The sequence below is a fragment of the Triturus cristatus genome, chromosome 1_2, assembly GCF_964204655.1.
Source record: "Triturus cristatus chromosome 1_2, aTriCri1.1, whole genome shotgun sequence".
NCBI classification, from domain to species: domain Eukaryota; kingdom Metazoa; phylum Chordata; class Amphibia; order Caudata; family Salamandridae; genus Triturus; species Triturus cristatus.
This window is the reverse complement of record NC_140580.1, coordinates 749,236,115-749,263,490: the sequence shown is the minus strand read 5'-3', so window position 1 is coordinate 749,263,490 and position 27,376 is coordinate 749,236,115. Positions and strand designations below refer to the sequence as shown.

Sequence of the window (27,376 nt, the reverse complement as noted above, 5' to 3'; positions counted from 1 at the left end):
CTCAGGTCTCTGCCATTGCAGGGCCTGTGCGCACAGTGTTACTGCCGCTGTGATGTGGCACCTAAAGTGCGTGCCATGTCTGTGACTCCCCTTTTATGACATGTCAGTCACCCCTAAGGTAGGCCCTAGCTATCCCTATGGGCAGGGTGCATTGTAGGTAAAAGATAGGACATGTACCTTAAGTGTGTAGCATGTCCTGGTAGTGACAAACAGCCATTTTGGTTTCTCACTATTGTGGGGCTGCCCTCCCATAGGAATACATTGGGGATACTCTGATAAGTGTTTCAGTGGTAATTCCTGATATGAGAGGAGCAACGTGGTCAAGTTTAGAATATTTGGAATTGTAATAATAAATTCTGCGCAATGGTGTGTGCAGATTTATTATAACTATTTTAGAAATGACACTTTTAGAAGTTGGCATTTCTGTGTGCTATGTGTCTGCCTGCCTGATGTGAATTGCATGTCTGGCTTTTGAGTGACAGGGGCTGGGCGGTGTGTGTGGCTCCAGGAGGGGCAGGGTAGGTCAGCACTAGTCTGAATAGGACATCTACATTTGTAGTACTGGGAGGAGTAGTCTCCTGACCCTGAATAGGATTGTGCCTGCCCTGTACAATGCTGGCTCCACCCCCCTGTGGCGTGTCTGATCACCGAGCCCCCACCTGACAAAGGGGAAGAGGAGCCTGGTAAACAGAGTGCTCCCATTCCCCCCTGAACCAGTTTTTGCTGGTTTCCTCAAGCCCTGCACTGCAGACAAAGGAATGTGTAGTATAAATATAAGGGCTGTGACCCCATGAGTTTTGTGCTGTTCTGGACTTGTTGGGGGCTCGCTGCTGTTGTGAGCCCAGGGGGAACCGCCACAAGGGCTTGCCTCCCTGTTGGAGGGCCCTGTGTGCTGGCCTCCCTGGGCCCAGCTATGCCCCATGGACCTCTTAGGACTTTTTGGACCTCTAGTGCCTCATGAGCGCTGTAATTTACTTGCCCCAAGAAAGAGGAGAGTGTGGGCTTCGCAACACTGAGCTGCCCGTCTTTTTAGAGGAAATCCCCATAGTAGGGATTCCCCTGTGATGCTTCGCAGAGCGGGTGAACACCCCGCATTCTTTTCATACCGAGCGGGAGCCCACCACCGCTTTCTGTATATTTAAAATGGCAGGTGCCCACCCCGCATTATGGTGCCTTGTGAGCGGGTGCCCACCCCGCTTTATGTTTTTTATTTCTCAAGCGGGTTCCCACCCCGCATTGCGGCTGAGAAACTGAGCCGCCGGCCTGACCAGCAAGCCCGGCGGCCTTGCCTGACTCTGGGTGAGCCCAAAACCGGAAGAGGCCGCTGGGTCCGCCAATCACAGCGCAGCCGTTCGGAGGAACGGCCCAGGAAGAGCCTGTGGTTGGGCGGGGCTCCGGTAAGCTGAGGGAAGCCCCGCGTGCACCACCAGAGAAGGAGAGAGAGTCTCTGAGGAGTGGCGGCCCTCCTGAGAATGCCGCCCGAGACCGGAGGAGTCCCCAACAGAGAGCCGGTGAGTGGGGCAGGCCGGAGCCTCGCAAGCTCCATTTCCAATGTCCACAATCCCCTAGAGGTCCCAGGAGAGGGGCCAGGCTCGAGGCACATTGCCAGTGCATGAGCTTTACCCTCCAGAGAGCGGCCTGCTCCTACGATTGGGGACTGTTTATTTCACAGAGTCCCAGAGTGGGGCTCATGAGGCCATTATTGTTCCTGTGCCTCTTGTTGAGAGATTACCCCAGCTACCCCGCCCGACAGTAGGCAGCTGCAACCAAGGGGGCACTTTTTGCTGTTAGAGAGTCCCAGAGAGGGGCTCAGGCGGCACAGTGGTGCCAGGGCTGATTTCTGATTCACAGCTGCACCGCACCAGCGCCTGCAGCTGCAACGTTTGGCAGTATTATTTCAGAATCCCAGTGGGGACCCACCCAGGGGGCACAGTGAGTGCCCATGCCCACATTTGGCTTCACAGCTGCACAGCAATTAGTGGCAGCTGCAACGTTTAGGCCAGCGCAGTTGCGCACTTTGGATTCTGCTGCATTGGCAGCACGCCCTGACATTATGCACATAGGGCATTTGAGCCCTCTGAGAAAGCCAGTTGGCCAGGGGGACAGTGTTAGGTTGATAGGGCGCCAGGCCCTAATGTGATTAATGTGGTGCCAAGGAAATGTGTTTTATGCACCCTGATTTATGCCTCTAATGTGATTTATGATTATGAGGTTATTGCATACTGTGTTTATGCTGGTGAGGTTATTGCATAATGTGTTTATGCTGGTGAGGATATTATTGTCTAATGTGTTAAGGCTTATGAGGTTGGCGCAGAATGTGTTTTACACCTAATGTGATGCTGATTGCATAATATGATTTATGTTGCAGGATATGATGCTGAGTACAGTGTTTTGCCAGTAGTTACTGGTTGTGTTCTACATTTACTATTTGTGCTTGTGATGTTTCTGACAGTGGCCCAATTGGCCCTGTCATATGTATATAATCACCTGTAAATATTGCCTAGTGCCAGTGTATATTGTGTGATTACTATTATAATGTGTTTTGGATAATACAAAGGCTATTTTTGTATATATCCTTGTGTGGAGTTCCTTTTGTGGTGTGCCTAGTGTGTTGCTGCTGTGTGTGTGTTGTGCAAGCGCTTTACACATTGCCTCTGGGATAAGCCTGACTGCTCGTGCCAAGCTACCAAGGTGGTGAGCAGGGGTTATCTTCAGCGTGTAACTCCCTTGCCCTGACTAGAGTGGTGGTTTCTGCCTGGCTTAGGTACAAGCCCTAGACAACCAGAGATCCCATTTCTAACAATCTCATATGACATCATTGATGACATCATTAATGACATCATCCAGTCAGTTCAGTTCTGTTCAGAAAATCTTTATTCAGCTGTGACCAGCCATAAAAGAGTACATCACAGAAATAACACATTTCATGATAGAACAGAAAAAAAGAAAAATTAATAAAATACAAATATCAAATAGGAGTTCGATAAATAGAGGAGCAACTGCGAGCATGGCACATATCAGCAACGCATTTTGTGTTTGAGTTTCAACATTAATCACTGTGGAAAAAATAAATACATAAAAAGTCATTTTCCGACAATGTTTCGAAGCCGAACTGCGGAAGAAATATATTTATAAACCATTAGGCAAATAGATTCATCATTTAAAAGCTGGAGATAAAGCAAGCGGCCCAACATTTTCTTATATTTAGGAATTTTAAGAGTGGTTTTAAAAAAGCACGTCTTTCATTAGTATACAGTTTACAAAAAAACATAAAGTGCAATGTGCTCTGAACAGATTCTGAATCACAGGGGCATGAATCCAATCTAGCATCAGAATAGACATTTCGAGGATATGAAACCAAGAAATTAGAGATTCCAAACCTGAACCTAATTAGGTAATACTTTTTAGCATGGCTAAGGTAGAAGGATAGATAAAGCTCCGTGCCTGGAGGGCAGACTAAAAGTGAGTGGTCAACAACCCTTTTTTTCGTTGTTTCCTGTATACCTCTCCCTTTTCAGCTTTGCCCTTGATGTGTTGGCAATATTTCCAGGGTTGTCAAAACAACCCAACAATCCCAATTGAGCCTTAATGTAAGAGATCCATGGGATTTTACTCACCCATTCCAGTTTAAAACAGTCTGTGATGACAGCACGATTCAAAGCCGCTTCTTCCTTCACGCAAATATTATGCCACAATAACAAAGGGGCTAAATGTATACGAAAGGACAGGGGAATCACACCAAGTTCGCTGTGACAAATGGTAGCAGCAGTGCTTTTTGGAACACTCAGCAAACTTTTCAGAAACTTATTCTCAGCTCTCTGCAAGCATTCAACATTACAGGAACCCCACCGGCACCATAATGGGTGACCTTTACCTTAATGGGTCGAGAGCCTAGTTTTTTTGTAAACATGAAGATTGCCTCCAGGCTTTGATTAAAACCCCTGATCCTTGCCTCTAATAAGTGAGACCAAGTATTTTTTGATTAAAAAATAATTCCTAAATAAGAGAAGGTGGGCACATAAAGCAATTTCTCATTGTTTATAAAACATGTCTTTAAAATTGCGGGGGATTTACCCACCACCATAATATAAGATTTAGCTACATTTGTCTTCAGGCCAAGGTCATCCATAAAATTATTAAAACTAGTTAAAAGCCTTTGCAACCCCACCCCTGTTCTGGACATTCAGACACAATCGTCTGCATATAGTAGCGCTGGTAACTACCTTCGGCCTATCTGGGGAGAGTCCACATTCCCACTTTTAATGTGGCTCTCTAGGTCATTTACATACAGACAGAATAAAAATGGGGCAAGGACACAGCCCTGACGTACCCCGCGTTTCATTTCAATTGGTGCAGTGAGTTCCCCACCTGCTCCATAACGTAGCCTCCACGTGACATCCCGATGCATTGCTGCTAAAAAATGTTTAATGCCCATTTGCAGCATCTTCTCCCAGAGCATCACTTTCTGCACCCAGTCAAAGGCAGACGTCAAGTCCATAAACCATAAAAAAGGGATTCAGGCTTGGCTAATGTATATTTACCTATGATAAGGTGCAGATTGAGGCACTGTTCGACGGTGCCGAGACCTCTCCTGAAACCATATTGAATGTCTGAAAACTTGCCGGTTTCCGATACCCAATCCTCCAGTCTTTCTAAGATAACTCCGCCCATAATTTTACAGGTACAGTCAATTAAGGATATTGGCTGGTAACATTTGGGATCCGCCCTATCACCTTTTTTAAAGATGGGAACTATTATCACAGATCGCCAAGAGTCAGGGGGTCCTTGAGCCGCATAGCAACTCAAGATGTTTGTAAGCAGCGGGAGCCACCAGGGAGTATTAGCTAAAAAAAGATCCGCGGGGATGCCATCAGGGCCTGAGGCCTTATTCCTTACAGTTTGTTTTAAGGCCCTATCCACCTCATCTAGGGCCATATGTAGGTAGCATCACATTTACCGATTCATAAATACCGATTCGGTATTTATGAATCGGTAAATGTGATGTAGGTAATGATTCGGTAAATTTTACCAAATCGGAAAAATTCGGTAAATATGAATCGGTATTTACCGATTCGGTAATGGGGCATACCTTCCCATTGATTCCTATGGGCCTGAAGGCCCATAGGAATCAATGGGAAGCCAGTCACCATTACCGATTCGGTAAATACCGAATCGGTAATGGGGGGAGCAAATACAAGGGTGGCAGGGTGTCACATTGACACCCTGTTGCACCCCTGATTCTTGCATGTGTGCACATGTGGCGCACATACATGCCCTAAGGGCATGTATGTCTGCCACATGGCACTCTTACATCTGCAAAATATAGCGTTTTGCAAGGTATTCGTTATTTATCACCAACCTGTATTTGGTGGTAAATTAGAGTGTTTCCTACATATCATTTCAGGATTCGGTATTTACCGAATCGGTATTTTTACCGATTCGGTAATATTACCGATTCGGTAAATGCCGAATCCTGAAATGATGCCCCCTACATCTCAACTAGCTAAATACCGGTCGGTAACGGGATATTTACCGAATTTCGTCCGTTACCGACCGGTATTTAGCTTCCTACATATGGCCCCTAATGTGGGTGGTGCCAGGGTTGAGGCCACATAATTAAAATTAGTGCAAAAATCAAGATCACTACCGCTTTATAAAGATCTGAAAAATGATTGACCCAAATCTCAGGCATATTTGCTACATCAATCTTACAACTATGGTTCCCATTAAAATAATCCTGGTTAACAGTTTGCCAAAAGAGTTTGGAGTCTTTACTTTGGCAAGCTACATGGAGTTGTTCCCAAGCCTCATTTCTAATTTCTAGCTTGCGTTTCTCTATCGCCTGCTTATATATTCAAGGCTTGACTGCTTTACCTCGGATATATTTCGGGGGTTTTATTTTCAATACCTTGATTAATTTGTTATGGAAGAAAGTACAGTCACTATTAAACCACCTCTTATTACTCCGAATGCTGGACTTGATTTTTTTAGTCAATGCAACATTTATGGTCTCTGTTATTGATTCAAATGATGTTATCATAACTGAAGGACTTATGGTATCTTCCAGGCAATCTAGGACTTGGGTCAAATTAGTTGTTAAAATTTTAGATAAGACCAGATCAGGGTTTATAGTAGACCACTTCCGAAGTAACCCCTTGTTATTAACCTAAGTTAATGGACCTGATCTAACTGTAGCAGTTTGTTCATAAGATTGGGTCATCAGCTCTAAGGATAGATAGGGGGTAGTGATCACTATGACAAATGATGTGAATGTTAAAAATCAAGGAGTGAGGCTTAAAATACTCTGAAAGAGCAATAAAATCGATTAGGGTGTCTCTTGTACTCTCCCTGTATATGTAACTAAATCAGTGCCTAAAAAATTAATAAGATCCAAAGTAAGGAATAGGAAAAGTTTTTGGCAAAAGTGAACAAACAATATTCCCACAGAGATTGTGATTAAAATGACAACTACCATCGATCGCCCCAGCCACCAGATGGCATGCAGCCTGCTTGGTCAAAGGACAGAGTTTACAATTTAAATCACCTCCCAAAAGGACTACAAAATCCGTATTCAACTCTTCAACATGGGTTGACAAAACATTATCCAACTCTTGAGCAATACTAATATTTGTAACATTAAAGTTGTTGTGATAAAAATGTACAATAACCAATGTAAGATTTTTCCTGAGAAAGATATTTATAATCTGAAATTGTGGTGAATCAGTCTTAGTCTTTCCTAACCTGCCATTCAGTGTTGTTGAGACCAAAGTCATTAATCCTCCCTTTGCGTGACCACCTAAGGAAGCGATTGCTGGTGTATTAATGGATAATAAACCATTTCTATGTACAGTATCTCACATCCATGTTTCCCGTAGGCATATTATACTATATTTTCGGATAAAGACGGCCCACTCATTAATTTCTAACTTGTGTGACAAACCTGCAATGTTCCAGAATAAGCTACCATAGGCGGTCATATTATTGTAACAAGTAGACCCCTCCGATATGGAAAGCAAAGATGGAACGTGGCCATCCAAAGGCATAGTGTCAATAGATGCCACAGGTAGATCCAATTCACCCTGCAACATGACGCTGAGTGACATAGACTTACTCTCTGGTGGTACATAGGAAGTATACCGACTGAGTTAGATGTAGCAGGGGAGACTAGATTTTCTGACCTCATGCATAAACATGTGACAACTCTCCTTCTAAGTTATCATCAAAACATATTGGAGAATTCCCTACAACCTCGGGAAAGTTAGCACCACAACATCCATCTTGGTCATAAAAGAGGATGGCGAGTTGTCCACCCCAAGACCCTGTATGCTAGACAATGGATTGGATGAACCATTTTTAACTCCACACAAATTCGGGCCCCAAAAAATAAAGTCAATCCACATGATCTAGAGGAGAGAAGCGATTGAAAGTTGGGATGGCAAAGGCAGGCAACGTGTTAACGACTGTGGGTTCAGACCCGAGACCGCTATTTATTAATGGCCTATAAAAATAACCCAGTAGGACTGCCTCAATGGGGCCCCTTGCCTTGTTACTCCAAAGGAGCCCATCCATGAACCAGTATACCAGGGACTTGCCCCTAAAATTAACAATAATACAATCGCCACTTTCCTTCTTTGGCTGTGAGCCCACCCATGAAACATGTTCAACGTTATTTATCTTACAATACAAGTCATCGCTACATATCCAATCTGCAGTCTTTGCCAACCAGTGTACAGTTTTATTCTTAAGCTGCTTCCGGTCCTCTTCCTTGTTGATTGGCAGAGGTGGAACATTTTTAAGTACAATGACATAAAGGGTGGCATCGGGCGGGAGGTGAAGTGTTCTTCTATAGTCCTTTCGATCATCACCCAGGCTTGCATTGCACTGACTGACTGCAACATTAGGCCTTCCCGGATCCCTGCACCTAGCTGTTATATTTGTACGACCATCACCCAATGTATGTGTCTCTTCTATTTGTGATTTTGCTTGTTGTAATACATTAGAGGAGGTATTTGCAATACAATTTTTGGTTACTGATGCCAAATAAGATGGCATCGCTTTAGGTATGTCCTGATTTAATTTGTTGGTAGAATCAGGAACAGACCCTGGACCAGGTGTTAACTTCGAAACACTAGCACCAATCAATATTTTTAAAGATGTGTCAACGCTGTTTAGCACTCCCATAAGTGGTTCAATTAATGATTTAATAGAAACCTCCAATACTTTAGTGAGCTGTGTAGTTGACAAAAAGTCCCCTGCATGCTCAATGTTTCTAATGCCCGGGGCAGTGTCTGAAACTAAAGCCTTTGCTGCTTTCCTTGTTGGGGGAGCCATGATTTTCTTTTGTGTTACCGGGGGCGATCCATCTTTTTTATCCATACCAAAAACCTTAGTTTTTTGGGCGGAGGAGGGCATAGTATGTCGACAAAACCTCCTTGTTGTGTAGTACTAGTGTTAACTGCAGTCCCGGAGATATTAGGCGCTATGGCCCCCACAACTGTGGCAGAGCTCCCTTGTCCATCACCCCCAACATTGTGCTCCAGCGCATCATTCTGCTCCAACTCTGACACAGTCGCTGTACCGCTGTGCAAAGCTCTTTGTGTGGCCCCCAGTCTCTCCTCCACGGATTCTATTTCGCTAGTTATCGCCCCCATTGCATTTGTCAAGAAATTTGTTATTGATGATGTCAAAGGACGATCCATTGGTGGAGGGCATAACTGTTTTGCGCTTCCCCAGCTCCTTACCTTTTCGGTAGAGTAGGACCAATACAGTGTCTCTGTGCCTTTCCTGCAGTGCCAAGGGACCTGGCCCAGCCCAGCCTTGTCCAGATGTGGAGGGACGCAGACGGGCCCGCCCTTGGCCCGGGCTTCGCCCGAGCCGTCCCGTGCACGTCCCGCGCTGCGGGAGCCCGTAGGGGATTATGTAGGTGCCTCCGGGCGCAGCGGTGATGCTGGCGGCTGCACTGTGTGCCGCAGGCGATGCTGGGGAGTGTAGTTCAGCACTCCCTGGCTCCCGGTGACGATCTCTGGCCTCCTCAGCACTTCACCCCCACTGGAAGGCAGAACAAACAGTAGACGGGCTTCCAGTCAGTGTGCTCTTTTGTTTACATGCTGGTGGTTAAGTAGCATATTGCTTCTTTACCTAATTTTGTACAGCCTGTGTCCAGCTAATGGGTTTAAATATTTACAAAAAGCATGTGCTCTTAATGCATCATAGGTGTATGGAGGCAGTGAACATGTTATAAATCTTTGTATTCTGGAGTAACTCCATGTGCAGATGGCAGTTGTCCTATATGTTTCTCACAAGTTTTTTAGTTTTTGCAGTAAACATTTGAAACGGGGCAAAGATTGTACATAGTAGATACTGTTGTAAGCTGTCTACAGTTTATAGACAGAATCCTCGTAGCATGACAATTTCTACAAAACAAAGAAGCCAGTGTGCACAAGGTACTAACTCATTTAACTGTGCTTGTTTAGCTTTAAAGCTGTAAAGTTTCCACCACATTGTGAAGACTGCAGGTAGGCTGAATTTTAGTAATTTCAGACCTTGTTCTTTTCATGAATAGTGTCTCTTTGGAATAGATTGAACACTGTTCTTCATATGTACTTTTTAATACTCTGTGGTGTATTTCTCATGTGAATTTCACTGTCTGAAAGGCATGTGGCACAGAGTAAACTTTCTCCATAGAGTAAACAATGTTTACAGTACCCATTTTTCTACTCATGTCCACATCATTTCGCACGGTAGGTTGAGTGACGGAGAGGGCTTTGAGGGAGGGAAAGGCTGTCCATATTAGGGCATTAGTTATGTAACAGAAGTTGAGTATTTGGAGAAACTTGGTTTTCTCTGAACAGTTGTAGACAGACTTAACACTGTGTGCAGTAGAGGTTACCCATCTATATGTGGTTGAGTGTTAATGTGTACTCGGCTACCGATGAAGTGCATGGTATAAGGTCAATGTTGCACATAACACAAGCTTGCTTTACATATGGAATGTGTATGTGTGATGGCATTACTGATGCTTCATATTATGCAGAGCTATTGTTTACATAGTTTCTGACCTCAAGTACCTTAAGCTGCCCTGGGCACTCAGTTTACAGAGTAAGATGTCACACAGAACATCCCAGGGGGTTGAGCTTTTGGGGTACATTTGTGGAGATGCACAAAAATGGTTCCCAAAGCTTTTAAAGTAGGTGGGTGGTCACTAGTGTTAAAAAATAATATAACTCTAATAATCAAACACAATTTAAGACTGTTGGTAAAAGGAAAAGGTTGTCAACTAATTGCTTATAAATAGACTTTGAAAGAACATTGCAATATATCTTGAACAATCCAGAAGAATCTGGAACAAACCCGGAGGTTCTGGAAAAAGTAAGTAAATAGACATTGACAGCACATGGCAGTCCCTCTGAATCAAGCCAGAATGTTCTGGAAACAGCCATGTGATGGTGGCAGACACCTTTGATTTCAGGAGGGTATAAATATCTCTCCCATAGACCACACCCTTTGCTAGGTTTCAGTGAAGACATCCCCCATGTTTCTCCCGCTGACCCAGCTTATCTGTGCATCCAGGAAATCTTCTTCCTCTCTGAAACTAGCGTTTCTTGGAGAGAGTTCTCAATTGTTCTGTAAGAAATAAAAGAGACAAGAGAAAGCTAAGTATGTTTAATGTTTACCTCCTTCATGCACGCCTGCAACTCAGGGATTTGAGACAAAGGAATCATGATTGAGCATCAGTTAAAGAATTCAGTTGAGAAAAATGCAAGATCCTTGATTATTTACAAGATACTTAATTATAATTCGGTGAATCACACAATATGCACCAACCAGGGAGAGACATTAAGGAAACCCCGCAGCATGTGCAAAATCCAGAGAAAAGTTTTAACTCTAGTTAAACAACTAGAAGAGAAAGAACTAATGTTTTAAAGGATTCACATGCAAATTAAAAGGTATATTGAGTCTAGATTGGGAGAGACAATGTAAATGATTGAAACCATAAATCAAAAGAGGTTGTTTAAAAAAAAAAAAACATATTCCTTTTTGTTGTTGTTCAGGTACTCGCACACTGAGAGGCAGAAAACAGGCAAGCCTGAAGGGTGATGCAAGAAGCTATCATACAGTCAGCGGGTGACTCTTTTCTTATTTTGTCCCATTCCCTTTGGTGTTCCTCCAGAATGTGTGCTGTGCACAACTCGCTCGGTTGAGCATCAGGGGGAATGGAAGGATAAGCATCGTGCATCGCTCCTGCTGGGCTGGTTATCACAGGTTAGTCACTCTCTTTTCAGTAATTGTGGTATCTGACATATTCGTTTATAAAATATTGTGTAGAAAAGAAGCTTGGATGATGTCATTTGAGATGTCATCAGTGATGTCATGAGTAATGTAAGATGTAATAATGTAAGATGTAATAAAAAAGGTCATGAGTGATGTAATAAGTGAGGGTATAAGCAGTGCATGGCAGTGGCTCAAGTTATAGTTAACTCTGCTAAATACAACTGGTGAATTTCTGTGTTATATGTGTATATATAACCTACTGGAGGTCACCAGTAGGTAGTTATAGTTAGAACCTAGATTACATAGGAAAAGCGTTTTTTGTTTTGCCAATAACTTTGGTGCCGTTTGACGAACCTTCACAAACGGTTCAAAATTGGTATACCACCCACCTCAGCTGCTGTCTTGAAAGATTTGGGGTGATTTCTCAAGCGGTAGCCAAGAAAAAGGGAGAGTCCGCTGGATGGAATTACACCAAATTAGGCAGAAATCTAGCCCTTGGTCAAGAAAGTGTGCTTTTTGTGATTTGGTGTAAATCTGTTCAGTAGTTTTTGATTAATTAAAGGAAAAATAAATTTGTATATCTAGGGACATGGACCCTCCAGTAATTTTTGATTCATTAAAGGAAAAATAAATTTGTATATCTATGGACACGGACCCTTCACGAATCCTAACGATCTCATGCAGAGATCTGATTGGCTGCCAACACTTCAACCAGGAAATGTTGGCAGCCATCTTGGGACTCTGACTCAGCTGAGTAACTTGCTGGGAGCAGAGTTTTCATCTCATTCAGGGAGCAGCATTATTTGCTGCTCCCTATGTGTGGGAGCAATACCGGCTCATGCTGGAGGGAGGGAGCCAGCAGGGACCTCAGGGGCAATAAGGCTCCTTCGCAGTCCCAAAAGCTGGAGATTGGGTGCCCAAGGTAAGCTCCAGGGAACCCAGGAGGGAGATGTCAGGCCTCACGGTGTGGGGTCCTGTGGCCGAAATCCGCCCAGACAGGTTGGTCGTGCTACCCCCTCCCCCATTTATCTTTGGCTGGGCCCTGGGGATGGAGTCCCTGGGACCAAAATCGGCCGGAGGAGAGGAGCTGGAAGGCCCCCTCCTTATGGAAAAAGATCAAAACAGAGACCATGGGTTTCCCTTTTAATCACCCAGACTAGGAATATGCTCAGAATTATCTGGAAGCTCGGCTCATTTGACCCCACCTTGTTTTCCTTAGTACTATGCAAAGGTCTTCACGCCTTTTCCCATGTTGATGGACAGTTTACCAAATGGCCCGAGTGTGTTTCCCACTACGTTTGGTGGCGTGTTCTTGATGCAGAGGAATACGAGGACATCTCCACCAAGCAAAGAAGCACTTACTTCATATAGTTAAAAGGAAATATTCCTGTTTGGTGGAGATTCTCCTCATTGTAGTCTTGTCATGTTCTCTTAGCAAGGATTCACTTTATCACAAAATTGTGAATAAAGACGCTGCAGGAACAATAACATTGCCAAAATGACATACACACAACGTCACTGGAGACATTATCTTGTATTCCTTTGCACAGCTGTAGTGTAGAATATGAACTAGACATTTACCCAACGAGGTAGCACTTACTAATTAACTAGTAGAAGGTACTCCAGTTTGGAAAAAATGAGGTTCCATTATGACCCGGATGCTCATTTCACAGAAATTACAACGAGGAATACTCACAAATATCAACAAAGCAGGTGCCCCAGTTGAAGCTCCACTTCTGTAATGCACAAATGTTCCTAACTTCTTGAGTTTGCAAAGGCAAACTGTTGGACTTGGCCCTTTTTGGCTAAAGTTCCCTAAAATGTTTGCCTTCCCCCTATATCTTTTTTCTGACCAGTCGTTGCTAACTTAGATTCTTTGGGCACTTTGCCACTGCTGATCAGTGTCAATGTGCAAGTGCTCCCTGAGACCTTCGTGAGAACTGCCCTGTGACATCCACACCCGGAGCTCAAGTGGGTCTCAGCGACGCTGTGTGCGTGTGCTCCGTGCAGCCTGAGGCCTTCGTGAGGATTGCCCTGTGACCGTGCACCCCCGGAGCTCAAGTGAGTCTCAGCGACGCTGTGTGCGTGAGCCCTGTTGCAGCCTGAGACCTTCGTCATTGCCTTCGGCCTGGACAGGCATCCCCAGAGGAGCTGTGCCGTCAGCTAGAGCCTGCTGTTGCCAAGGAGGGACCTCGAACCATCCCCGTTGGGGGGGGCAGAGTTCCACTGCCCAAAATCACCAAAGTCACATCGGAGGCCCAAGTCGTGAGGAGAGGAGAGCGAGGTCGCACCCCCCAGGTAATGCTCAGCGAGCGTGCGTGTTGCCGCCTGGGGCACGTAGCAGGCTCTGAGAGAAACGCTCTCAGCCTTTCCCATTCTCGCAGCGCGAGCCTCCCCTCAAACTCATATCGTGGCCCGTACTTGCCAAGGAATGGCAGTACTGGGGCCGGAGTGTGGAGCTGCACTTTGATTTTCCACCATCCTGTGTTGGGGGCATATTTTGGCAGTAGCTGACCGAGTGGGATAGAGACCATCCAGAGCACCGTGATCAGTGTTGGAGTACATTATTGTTGGCATTATGAACAGCCTGATTGTTGCATTACACATTGCATTATTTTTGCATTACGAACTGCCGGATTGTTGCATTACGCATTGCATTATTTTTGCATTACGAACTTCCTGATTGTTGCATTACGCATTGCATTATTATTGCATAACGAACTGCCTGATTGTTGCATTACGAGTTGCATTATTTTGGCATTACGAACTGCCTGATTGTTGCATAATGAACTTCATTATTTTTACATTACGAAGTGCCTGATTCTTGCATTACAAACTGCATAGCATTGTATTAGGGCTGCATTGGATCATCTAGAATTGCTCATTAATACTGCAAGAACCTACAAGGGCTTGCTGGCCTAATAATCGGCCCGGTGAAAATATTTAAAAAAAATTTATAAACATATAATTGTTTTCTATGAAACTCGTGTGGAGTCTATTTGTGGTGTCATCATTAGGTTACTGAGAGCGTGGTTGCAAATACTTTACACATTTATTTGCCCTAGAGATAAGCCTGGCTGTTCGTGCCAAGCTACCGAGGGTGTGAGCAGGGGCTATCTGAGTAGGTGTCCTTCCTTTCCCTGACTTAGAAGCAAGGGTCTCTATTTGGACTAAGGTACCTACCTCAGCCAATTAGAGACCCCCAGTTCTAACACAAACCAAGTGTGTTTCCTCTCGTATTCCACATTGAAAAATTATATGAAATTCTTTATGGAGGTGAATTCATCATTGATCTATTGGAACACAAACTGATGTGTAGTGACTGTGATGAGTGGTTTCTTTCTTGTCGTCTCCTGGTGAGTGCACAGTCCAGGGTTCTCCCTTTTGAATAAAAAGGTTTTAACACTTACACACCCACTCACAGACCCACACATGTACTCACAGATCAACTCACAGAACCACATAGGCACTCATACACACACTCACATGGGCACTCATAGACCCACTCACAGACCTACACAGGCACTCACACACCCACTCACAGACTCATACAGCCAATAACACACCCCTCACTGACCAACAAAACCACTCACACACCTTCAAAATGACCCACACACCCATACACTCACACACCCACTCGCAGACCCATACAGCCATTCACACACCCTGTCACTGACCAAAACAGTTACTCACAGACCCATACGGACACTTGCACAACCACTCATGGACCACTACAGCCACTCACACACCTACAAAACCACTCACACGCCCACTCACAGACCCATACAGCCACTCACACACACACTCACAGACCCACACATCCCCTCCCACATCCACTCACCAACCTATACACCACTTACTCACCCATTCTTAAAGGTTACAGGTTACAGTTAAGGAATACAATTTAACAGAAATTCACAAAAAAAAGACAAAGGTTACAGAGGTGTTGCTGTTAGCACATAACATTAAAGAAACTGTAGAAATTCACTAAAGAAAGAAAGATTACAGGGAAGTTATAGTTAGGAAATAGAGTTTAAAAAAACCTTAGAATTTTGCTGAAAAAACAAAGGTAACAGGGACATTATAGTTAGGCTCAGATTTCCATGCACAAAGCCATGGAACTTCAGCTGCTATGGTTACCTGAGCTAACTATAAAGTATGCCTCCACAATGCACTGCTTATAACCTCACATATTTCATCACTCATGACATGGTTAGTGACATCACTGATGAAATCTCAAATTACATCACTGATGACATCATTCACAGAACCATTCACACACCCACAAACACCCATACAACCATTAACACCCCCCCACAACTGCACACACACCCACTCACACACCCACATAACCACTCACACCCATTCACGGGGAACACCCATCGCAACGCATGGGTCGCATCGCATGCATTTACATCGCATGCCGTCACAACACACGCGACGTTACGCCGCGTGCGTTCACTACGCACGACGTTCCATCGCGGGTGCCATTGCATCGCGGGCGCTGTTAGAACGCAGGCGCGGGTACACGGGCAGCAGGGGAGACAACGTTGGAACCAGGTAAGGTCGACGCTGGTTTAGGGTTTAGGGTAGTTTATGGGTAGTGCAGTGGAGGGGGGGTTAGGTTTTAGGGCTTAGGGTTAATTGTTGTATATGGGAGTGTTTTAGGCTTTAGGGTTAGGGCTTAGGGTTAGGAGGCGTGTATGCTAGTGTTTTAGGCTTTAGGGTTAGGGCTTAGGGTTAGGGGCGTATATGCTAGTGTTTTAGGCTTTAGGGTTAGGGCTTAGGGTTAGGGGGCGTATATGCTAGTGTTTTAGGCTTTAGGGTTTGGGCTTAGGGCTTATGTTAGTGTATGGTACTGTTTTGCCGTGAGTGTCGGGCGGAGTGCTGGAATGCGTGGTCTTTGTGTGCGCTGTAAATGTCTTTTGCATGCGTGTGAAGGCATCGTGCGATGTTGTGGTTTGCGTGGTGAATGCATGCGATGTAACGGTGTGTGCGATGTAATGAATGCGATGTAGTGGTGTGCGTTGTGTTTGTTTGCGTTGAATCGTCATACATCCCCATTCACAGACCCATACAGCCACTCCCTCGTGCACAAAACCCCTCATACACCCACTTACCACTCCATACAGCCACTCACACACCCACTTACAGATCCATACAGCCACTCGCACACCCACTCACAGACCCCTATAGCCAATCACATACCATCTCACACTCCTATACAGCCACTCACAAACCCACATGCACAAACCCAGCCACTCACACACCCACTCACAGACCCACAAAACCATACACCCTCAAAACTATTCACAATCTCACTCACACACCCATAGAGAAACTCACACACCCACTCACAGACCCATACAGCTACTCACATACCCAAGCACCGGCCCATGCAGCCACTCACACATCCACAAAGCCACTCACACACCCACTCAAAGACTTATACAGACACTCATACAGCCATTCACATACCCATACAGTCACTCACACACCCACTCACTGACCTATACAGCCACGTACACACCCACTCTTAAAGGTTACAGGGTACAGTTAGGAAATAAAAAAATAAAAAAATGGTGATTCATAAAAAAAACAAAGGTTACAGGGTTGTTATAGTTAGGCTGAGATATCACATGCACAAAACCATAGAAGTTCAGCGGTTATAGTTACCTGAGCTAACTATAACTTATGTCAAAGCAATGCACTCCTTATGACCACACATATTATATCACTCATGACAAGGTCAGTGATATCACTGATGACATTTCAAATGACATCACTGATGACATCATCCTCAGAACCACTCCAACACCCACATAACTACTCAGACACCCACACACCCATACAACCACTCACATCCACACAACCACAAACACACCCACTCATAGATCAATACAACCACTCCCTGACTCAGTGACACACCCACACATCCACTCACACACCCACTGAAAGAGCCAGACAGCCACTCACACACCCAAATAACCACTCCCACTCACACACCCACTCACAGACCCAAGCAACCACTCACACACTCATACAACCACTCACACACACTCATATACCCATACAACCACTCACACATCCACTCACACACCTGTACCACTACTCACACACCCACTCACACCCATACAACCACTCACATACCCACTCACACACCCACACAGCTACTCAGACACCCACACAGTCACTGACACCCATACAACCACTCACATACCCATACAACTACTCATACACCAATACAGCCACCCACACACTCCTACAACCACTCACACACCCATACAACCACTCACACATCCACTCATACACCCATACAACCACTCACATCGACACTCATACCCAGAAAACCACTCAGAAACCCAATCACAGACCCATACAGCCACTCACATACACACTGACAGACCTATTCAGCCTCTCACACACCCACTGACAGGTCCATACAGCCACTTAAACACCCACTCACACACTGATACAAACACACTACTCAGATGACAAATGTTAGAAATCGACTCACTCATTAGCAGTACAGAAAGAATAGTAATTTAACTTATACAGTAGCTTAGTATATATCTTTAAGTCTCAGAAATGTCTGCAAAACACTCACTGGATGATGTCATCAACGATGTCATTTGAGATGTCATTATTGATGTCAGCAGTGATATCACTGTCCATGTCATTAGTGATGTAAAATGTGAGGTCATAAGCAGTGCATTGTGGGTGTGTATGTTCTAGTTAGCTCTGGTAACTATAACTGGTGATTTCGATGTTTTTATGTGTGTGAAATCTGAGCCTAACTATACCCTTCCTGTAACCTTTGTTTTTTTCAGTGAGAAATAATATATATATATATATATATACACACACACACACACACACATATATATTATACTTACTTATATGGGCTTCAACCACTGATGTTTTGTTGTGTCATTCACATTTTCTTCTTCCATTACAGCATACAGTGTGTGGCAATGGGTCTGGCCCTTTCCGCTATAGGCTAACTTTACTGTGAGGGTCCGCATTCTGATTTTTCACAAGGTACACATCTTTGACCATGGAGAGGACTTTTCCATCCCAACAGATGTATTTAAAGCACAATTTTAAAATTAATTTTCTAAAAATCACTACATGATGTTGAAACGAGCAGCCACAGTATGCTAGTAATTTTAAGCCAGCAATAGCAAATTATCACCAAAATATTTCCATAATATGTTGGGTATACACTAATATTTTGAAATGGTTAGTCTGTATGCTTCCAATAATGTTCACACTTTGGCAGGTAATTTGTCTAATATGCCAGAGATAGCCAGTACGAAACCAAGAATGTCCAAGGATGGGCCCAATATTATGCCAGGGATAGACAGAATGTCAAGGCAATGCCCCATCTATATGAATTAGGCCACTATTGCCATAGGAATACAAAGTGTCCCTCATATCTCTCAAACAGGAACATCTAATCTCGTCCTTAACAAATTGATTTAGAATTTTAATGACAGTGGAAATTCTACAGCATTTAGAGTTTCCTGTCATATTGGCTTTGGGGGGTTCACGCAGAAGTAGGTTTGTCGCTCATGGTAGGAGCCACTCTGGTAGAGGCCCCTTGGGCAGAAATTGCACAATTGAGGTGGTGGATTGCGGTATTCCAACCACCAAGAATAGTCCTGAAAAATCCTGATATGTACATTGATACTCATAAAACCACTCAATTTGTTTTACTATGGCGACTATCTTTCCTGATAGCCCTCTAAAAAACCTGGCATCGAAAGCTGACAACTGAGAAATCTTGTTATTTTTCCTGTTTATTCGAGCCCAGACAATACTGCATTTGCATTGACAAGATTTTCTTTGATTTTGACACCCTTGTCTGTATTGAGCTCATCCAAAGTCTGATGCAGCATTTATCCTTCCTTTTGTAAATACTATGGCAATTACGACGGCCTCCTTGAATTCTAGCTTTTCACCTAATACTTAGACCAGAGTTTCATCTATCATCATTTTGCACTTGGTTCATGAGTCTAAAATATCTTGATAGAGCGAACATTCACAAGCATGTGCACACACTGAGGTAATGCTTTTCCTCCTTCACTCGCCAGCAGAAGAATGCTGCCCACCTGTACTATATCTCATTTTTTCTGATTCCATCACTACATACACACTTACTTTCCATTCATGCCTGCAGCATCTCGCCAAATGGCCCTCACACAACTTGCAGGTACATTTATATCAAAGACAACATACTTATTGGATTGGTTGGGAGTTTAGAAGGTCTTCATACGACATTGTGTTGACAATAGGGGGTACAAGAAGAAAAATCAAAGCATTACAAAATTTCGAGTGAATAGACTAGTGAAGGTGAAGAGAAGGATTGCTTACATTAAACCCTAAAATACAAGAAAAATTTCAAACCCTTCAAAAGTGTGTCCTAAAGGTCAGCATTGGGCATACAACTGACCATTGGAGGGGTTTAGACTGTGGGTGTGTCTTCAAATAAGTGGATAAGATTCAAAGTCTAGATAAAAGAATCAAAGCTGTAGGCTGATTGGACAAGATAAGTCTTCAGAGTTCTTCAGAACTTTAAGAAATTATCTTCAAGTCTCAAGAGGGAAAAACATTCTAAATTGTGGTTCCCTGAACTTGAAGCAATCGACCGCCAGTTTTTGTGGGTATGGATGGGCAGATTGCCAGGAGCTTCAAGGTAGTCAGTCTCAGATGTCTTGATGGTAGGTAAGGCTGGAAGACTTTGGTTAGGAAGCCTGGGAAGTGACTGGAAGAGATCTATGGACTGTGGTGAGGATTATAGAATGTGTTGGGAACATTGTGGACTGAGCCCTTTACAGGCAGTAGAAGATATTGTGAAGCATACACTGGTGGTGGAATCTGCCTTTTGTAACTGAGTTAACTTGTGGAATAAAGGTGATTTCATGTCACACAGAACACCCAAGCTTAGTTACATACCTTTCTGGACCGATAACTCGGATGGACCCAGAGAGTCTGCCCAAGACAAAAATAAAGTGTGAGGTGTCCACCAGAAGCAACTGCTTGACCTTCAGTATTTGGATGATGGGACAGAGCCATCATAGTTTTATCCATTGCTGTGTGACCTTCAGAAAAAAGTAACCAGAAGCACATCTTCCAGGGGTGTTTCAACTTGATGTGGGTGTGATAGCTAACACAAAATAGGTCAGAAATGTTAGCTGGCACACTCCTCCGGTCAACACTCTCACCTTTTTACAGGCAGCACACACACATGCTCACTCGCCTTCACAGCACAGTTATAGTGTAGCAGGTGGCATCAGAAGACTGCAGCAGCAGGGAAGTGTGACAGTGAAACTGGTCATTGTGGAGGATGGCAATCCATCCACAGGGGCCTTCTGGACATGGAGAGAGTTAACAGCCACTGGCATGCAAGGTCCCTGGCAGCCTGGTTTTGTTGGAACAGGGTTCTCGATTCATTGAATGACTCAGCAGAAAATAATGGGTGAGCAATTAAAACTCTACGGATCCACAAAAACAAATCCTAAATCAAATACATCCCTCATTCGGTGAGGGGAAGTAAACAATGCTCTTTTTTTAGGTATGAAATGTTGTGTTTTAGCAAGTAGTCTTGCAATTGCAAAAAGGCAAAACCCTGTCTTCTTTAAAGCATACCTCTCAACGCTCCCACCTTTGGCGGCCCCTGGGTGGGGGGGGGGGTCTCACATCCACCCAAGCAACAGTCTCCCTTCTGCACCCACCTGGACCACTTAGCTACTAAATTCCACAATCTTCCCCTGCAGTTCTGTCACTGAACAGAGCACTCTGGGTAGAAAGCATACAGGAATATTTACTGCCAGAGACGAGAGCGAGATGGGGAGGCTGTGTTATCAAATCAAGTATTATTATATGAATATGCAACCCAGAAACACTTGTAAAAAATCTTTATCAAAGCCATGTGTCCTTCAGATATGCTACGAAACTCAAAATAATGTCAATTTTGGATTTACAAAAATCTGGATGCTCCCACTAAAGTTTTGGCATGCATGAGAGCACATTCTGAAATCGCACCCGCCAAACTGCTGCAAATGTTTGCGAGAGAAGATTTGAGGAATTATTTTTCCGCTTTGTCACCAAGAAATGTGTTTATGCTGGGACACTGCTTCAGCGTCCTACGTTTGGTTACTTGGCGCCACTCAATATACGACCTTCGTGGATGGCGTCTTTTAAGTGAAGCCAAGAAAAACATTCATAAAGTCGAAGGGAAACAAACCCCTCCAGATCAGTTTGCTGAGCACACATGATGCCATAATGTTAAAGGGATATTGAGATTCCAATGTTTTCAAACCATTCTGAATAATATTGATTCTATGAAGTTGGTCCTTTTAAAATTGCTAGTCAATGGCCCTGAAATGTAAGACTGAAAAAGTTCTTGTTTCATGTTTGGAAGTCAGTGAGTGGTGACTACTGCAGCTGGTACTACCAATAAACCTGGTTGTGGTATTCATCGCCTACGGCAATTACCGCCTCTTCTGCAGGTCAGAATGAGGCATAAGATGCACTAATGGTGTTTTGCGCACTGAATACTTTTTTGTCTACTTTCCTACAAACATGTCTGAGTGTGTGATTGTTAAAAGGTTCGTTCTCAAGCTCCTCTTTCCACACAAATCAGTGTTTTCTAGCCAACTCGAAATGGTTGCTTTGGACATAGATGCATTTTAATCTTTTTCAAATGCTCTGATTATGCAGGACCGGTTCTCTAACTATTGATGACTGTATCACTCACATTTGCCCATTATTTTGACGCCAATGGTTACCACACGAGTACCACGCTTTCATTTAACATCATAATGCATTCTGGGATTTGCAGTCTTGGCTCATGTCAATAACATTCTTATACCTTAGACTAATTGTTTCAAAAGTGTGGAGAATTAAAAATATGGCCTAGAAACAAAGAGGTCTATCGTGCCTCATGTTGATGTAACAGTTACATCGGCTTATACCCAATTGGCATATTTAATTTACTTTTAATTCCCTTGTAGAGTGGTATACCATATACCCTTGGTCTGTATATTTAATGCTACTACTGGGCTTGCAGAACCTATTGTGCCATCTGTGGATTGGGCAGGGTAGGGGTGGTACCGAGTACAGGCCCACTGGGGAGAATGTCGACGTTTCCACCCTGGTGCAAAGAGGGTAAGTTACATCCTCAGCAAGCGGATCTTCCTCAGGACAAGGGAGAGAGGGGCAACCTAAATATAGGTGTCAGCAGGGATAGTCCAGTTGCTTCCCCCAATTGGTGTGTAGTCCGCACAAATGTTGAGATGTAGTCAACTGTTATTCACTGACGGATGTCAGCTCATAAAAGCGTGAAGACGCTTTATCGCGGGAAATTAATCGGCCAAAACTCAATCTCGGTTTGACTGTTCCGCTGATTTATGAGCCGCCCGCGTCGTCCATGTCTTACTTTGTGAGGTTGCCCCTCTCTCCCTTGTCCTGAGGAAGACCCGCTTGCTGAAGATGTAACTTACCCTCTTTGCACCAAGGTCGAAACGTCGACATTCTCCCCAGTGGGCCTGTACCCGGTACCACCCCTACCCTGCCCAATCAACAGATGATGTCTCTCTGTGCACCGTGTTTGAAAGAATTATAAAAAACAACTTGAATAATATGTAAGGGGCAGGCCCTACTACAAACTGGCCTTCTTGTAAAACACAGCCAGTTTCTCCATGCTGTATAACAACTGTAATTGAATCTTCCTTTAATGTGTTTTGAATCCTTCCTTTCCTTGTCCTATCTGTCCTACACATGAGCACAAACCCTTTTCCCCCACCTCCCCTCTTTGTAGCAAACTCTCATCTCACTTTTGAATATGGCAATTTGTTTACCTAATGAATAGAAATAAAACAGTCCATTTTGCTGAAACTGCATGGGTGCCGTCACATTTTTCGAGAGTGCGCATATATATGTATACATTTTGAAGAAATTCTGTCTGAACTCATGAATATATGCTAATCAATTGCATTTTTGGTGTGTCTTTCTAATTTTTAGATGCAGTACAACTTAAGTGTATGATAAGTTAGTCTAGGAACAATTGTTTTCTATACCAATCGATACCCAGGTCCATGGACATTTCCTTGGGTTACCCCATTATATTATAATAGTTCTAGAATAGAACAGCTCTGAAAAGGATATTAGCAAGAGATGCATGGCTATGTAATATATGGAAGTCAAGGTCCAGCCAGACTTACAAATACATGGATTTGCCACACCTATATAAGGTAGAACCACTATCTCAAATTTAAACTGCTCGAAATCCCGTAACTCGAAGTATATTGATTATTTTTTTCTTATTGATCAATCCCCACTGCTCAGAATCCGTGATAATGCAGTTTGGAGCTATGTGTAGGTCAGTGAAAGTGTGTCAACTAACAGTTACACGAGTAGGTGGAGGAGGCTGAGCATATGAGTACCTTGATTCCAGCAGGCTTCCAGCATTTTTCTTATCAGTACTTACAACTATTCCTACTAGGATTTTTTATTTATTCATTTATGATTTATTTAGCATGTATTTAGCACTACTTAAATCAAGCATCCTTATGTGCATAGAAAGATAAAGTCCTCTTGGTTCCGGCTGCCACGTTGCTTCTTTTTAGTGACCAACCGAAATGCAAAGACTTGTGGTGTATTTTGGACACGACTTCAGTAGGGAGACTCAATCATTTCCTTTTCCCCAGGCCTCAGTAATCAGTTTGTGCTGGGCCCTGACACTGTCACTTATTTCGTAACACTGGCGCATATTTATGACAGTCCACCACAGGGTGGCACTGCCAGTCTATTTTTATAAAAAACGCATGCGAGTAATGTGTTTAACAGTTCGATATACAATTATATCAATAGTAATACCAGGGTGCTGACGCCATTTCAACAGCTTTGGATCACCCACTGCAGTCAAAACTGTCTCTTTTGTTGAACTGGAATGGTAAGCAGGAGTCGTTGCTACTGGTATTGAGCAGAGCTGGCAAGGACCAAAGGTGGCTAAAACCACAGTGGCAGCCTGAGAAATATCTTGGGCGCTGGCCCTTACAATTTTACCAATCAAGCACCGACCAGCACCGATGTTTGGCCCACATCCATGTTCCAGATGCATAATGCTTTGCAATCAATCTTAATGTATTTATTTATCATTTAATAAAGTGTTACTCACCCAAAATGGTGTTATAGAATATTTGTGGTATCAATGAGAGCAAAAGGCCGCCTACGAGAGACTAAGATTAGCATTATGAGGAAGTAAAGCAAAAAGTAGCAGGTCTGTAAAGTCATGGAAGTGCTGGGAAGTGCAGTGGGAGGAACGGAAACAGGTTTGATGGTGGGAAAATGTAATAAAACAAAAAACGAAGAGTTTGAGGGAGAAAGACTTGCAGCAGAAAATGAAAAGAGAGGAATGGGGTGAGAGGAAATTGGGTAAAGCGTCAGGCAGTCAGAGGTATAGGTTGAGGTTCAAGAGCGAGAAAGGAGGGAACAAGAAGTTAACAAGGTAAGTACAAAGACTGAAAGCAAAAACTACTTGAGGCTAAATGTAAAAAAGCAACATTTTAACATTTTTGCAGGATTGGAGAAGGTCCTTTAAACAATCAGTCTATGTGGAAGAGAGTTCCAAAGGTAGGGAAATGCTACAGAAAATGACTGTGTAGCAGTTTTGTGTAATATGTTTTTTGGGGTTCAAGTTTTTGATTATCAATGCTTCTCATAAATTTCCTGCTATCAGGGATGAGCCAAGGTAATCTAGGTTCTGTTGCTGTAGTACTTAAAAGGTGATGCAAATCAGTTTGAATTGTATTCTGGCTTCAAGTGGCAGCTACTAAATATCTTTTAGGACAGTAGATCTGTAATTGGATTTGTATCAGGAATAAGGTTGGCACCTGAATGTAGACTGGTTTTAATTTAAGCTAAAGAGGATAAGATAGTGCCCATTAAAATGGCTTTGGCAAGGTCAATTCACAATATGCCAGGGCATAAGTTGCAGTACAAAAGCCTTGAATGCAGAAAGTGTTTACATTTTTTCGAGGTGCAAAGGTTAGCTCTTGAGGTTCTTGAAGTGTGTCCAGTTTATGATGACATGAAGAATGAGGCTGATTCACCAAAAGAGCACCTTTAATTTGAGGACAATAGTAGTTAGGAAGCTGTCAATCTGTAGCTCAAAGAGCTTAGAATAGTCTGGTCACCTAAGAAGAATTAATTCAATTTGTTCCAGATTGAGTCTGTGAAAATTCAAGGGCATTCATTTGTGGTGAAAAGCAAGACAGTATTTTGTGTTAAATAGAACGGTTCTTGTATGCAAGCAGAGCTGCTTCTGTAATACAGCCTAAATGCATTCCAGTCTATCAATTAGCTGTCACATGAACCATGATATTGTTGCACAATAACTTGGTGCAAGGTGAAAACAGAGACCAGTAATTCAGGAAATTTGACTTTAGCTAGTCTTGCCATTGCTTGCACCCATTGTTACTCTGAATAAGCTACCAACATTATAACAAAAGAGGAAGAAAATTGAGCAGGACTTCATCTGGCCATAATAAGCTGAGCAGGATTGTTGATAATCATCTGAATGGAACTCTCTGGCACAGAGAAATGAAAGAGCTAGGGCCTTATTTAGTCCTGGGAGGAGGGCTACCAAGCCACACGGACTTAGGAGATTGCATCTTCAGTGGCATTGCAGTGACCCGTTTGCCAAGTTTTTAAGATTCCAGCTGTGAAGAAAATCGAATTGAAATTCCACAATGCTGGTCGGCCCGTTGTTCTATGGGGTCATGACTGACTGGCTGACTTGTTTGTGTTTTATAAAGACATACCACCAATCCCATACTCTGGAATTTTCTTCAAGTGTTTGTGCTGCAGTGATAGTTTTTTTGCCCCCCAAAAACAACCTTGTGGGAGCAGTCTAAATAGTACAGCCCTTCCAATGCCATGTAGTAAGAGAATATGTGACGATACAACGCGTGGTGTTACCACGTGGTAGGTAGCAGCGCAGTCGTTACAACGACCGCGTTGTTACCACGCATGGCTTTACATCGCAAGTCGTTTGTACGACTTGCGCTAGATGGCGCGCTGGATTTTGGAATAGTATAAATTACTATTCCTACACCAGTTAGTGTAACAGCAGAGAATGTGTTGGATTTAAAATCCAACACATTCCCTGGTGCTGCACGCCACCTAGAGCAAGTCGTATAAACGACTTGCGATGTAAAGCCATTCGTGGTAACAACGGGGTTGTTGTAATGACCGCTTTGTTACCTACCTGCGTGGTAACACCCACGTTGTAACCGCTGTTTCCCGTAGTGAGAAGGTCTGTGGTGGTTGGCCTGCTGGAAAGGTGGTTTCTGACATTAGAGCAGGCTAAACTCCCACCATTAGCAAGCAGCAGAGCAGTGCCCACATGTCTAGATCAGATGGAGGGACCAAGATGTGTGCAAACCTGGGCATCCACCAATTGTTAGAAGATGACCTATTATTGTCCACCTCTAAACGAGCTCCTATTGTGGCCACAGCTGGTATTGAAGAGTATTAACTTTCCTATTCTCCTCAGTGTCTTGATCCCAGGTGTACATCCTTCGCCTGGACTCAGCCTCCTGTCCCCACCAAGAATTTTAAATCTTTATTCATCTCCGCCCAGCTGTTGTCCCCTTCTTGAGCCACCATTCCCTACACTTTCCTCACCGTCCGACACTGTGACTATCATAACTCAATACCTACACTTTTCTATCCCATGTGAGAGGGAGAAAGAACCTTTAGACATGCGGAGGTCCGAAAATATACACTTATCTTGGGAGGCAAAAGTGCAAGCCTCTCCACTTTGTAACAGCACAGAAAGGAGATTGCAATAGGGAAGACGGGTCAAAGAACACATGCGTCTGCTTTTGATAGATGAATTAATTTAAATTAATTTTATTGTGTGGTTATTTAAAAACTTTACAATAAAGGCCAGCTTCTTGAGCTTCAAGAACAACAGCAACTTAATAGAAAGAGAGAAAAAGATTTGGGGCATTTTAAAATAGTTCACCAATAAGGAGATTCGTTGGCTTTCGGTGGGCCTGTTTTCGTATTGTGGACTGCAGACAACATGGCATAT

The 27,376-nt window shown here is 43.6% G+C and overlaps 1 protein-coding gene across 1 annotated transcript in view; it reads left to right on the top strand.

Annotated features, from left to right (window-relative positions):
- PDPN (podoplanin) overlaps positions 1 to 27,376 on the top strand; it is a 253,936-nt gene that overhangs the window by 87,996 nt on the left and 138,564 nt on the right. The window lies entirely within an intron of this gene.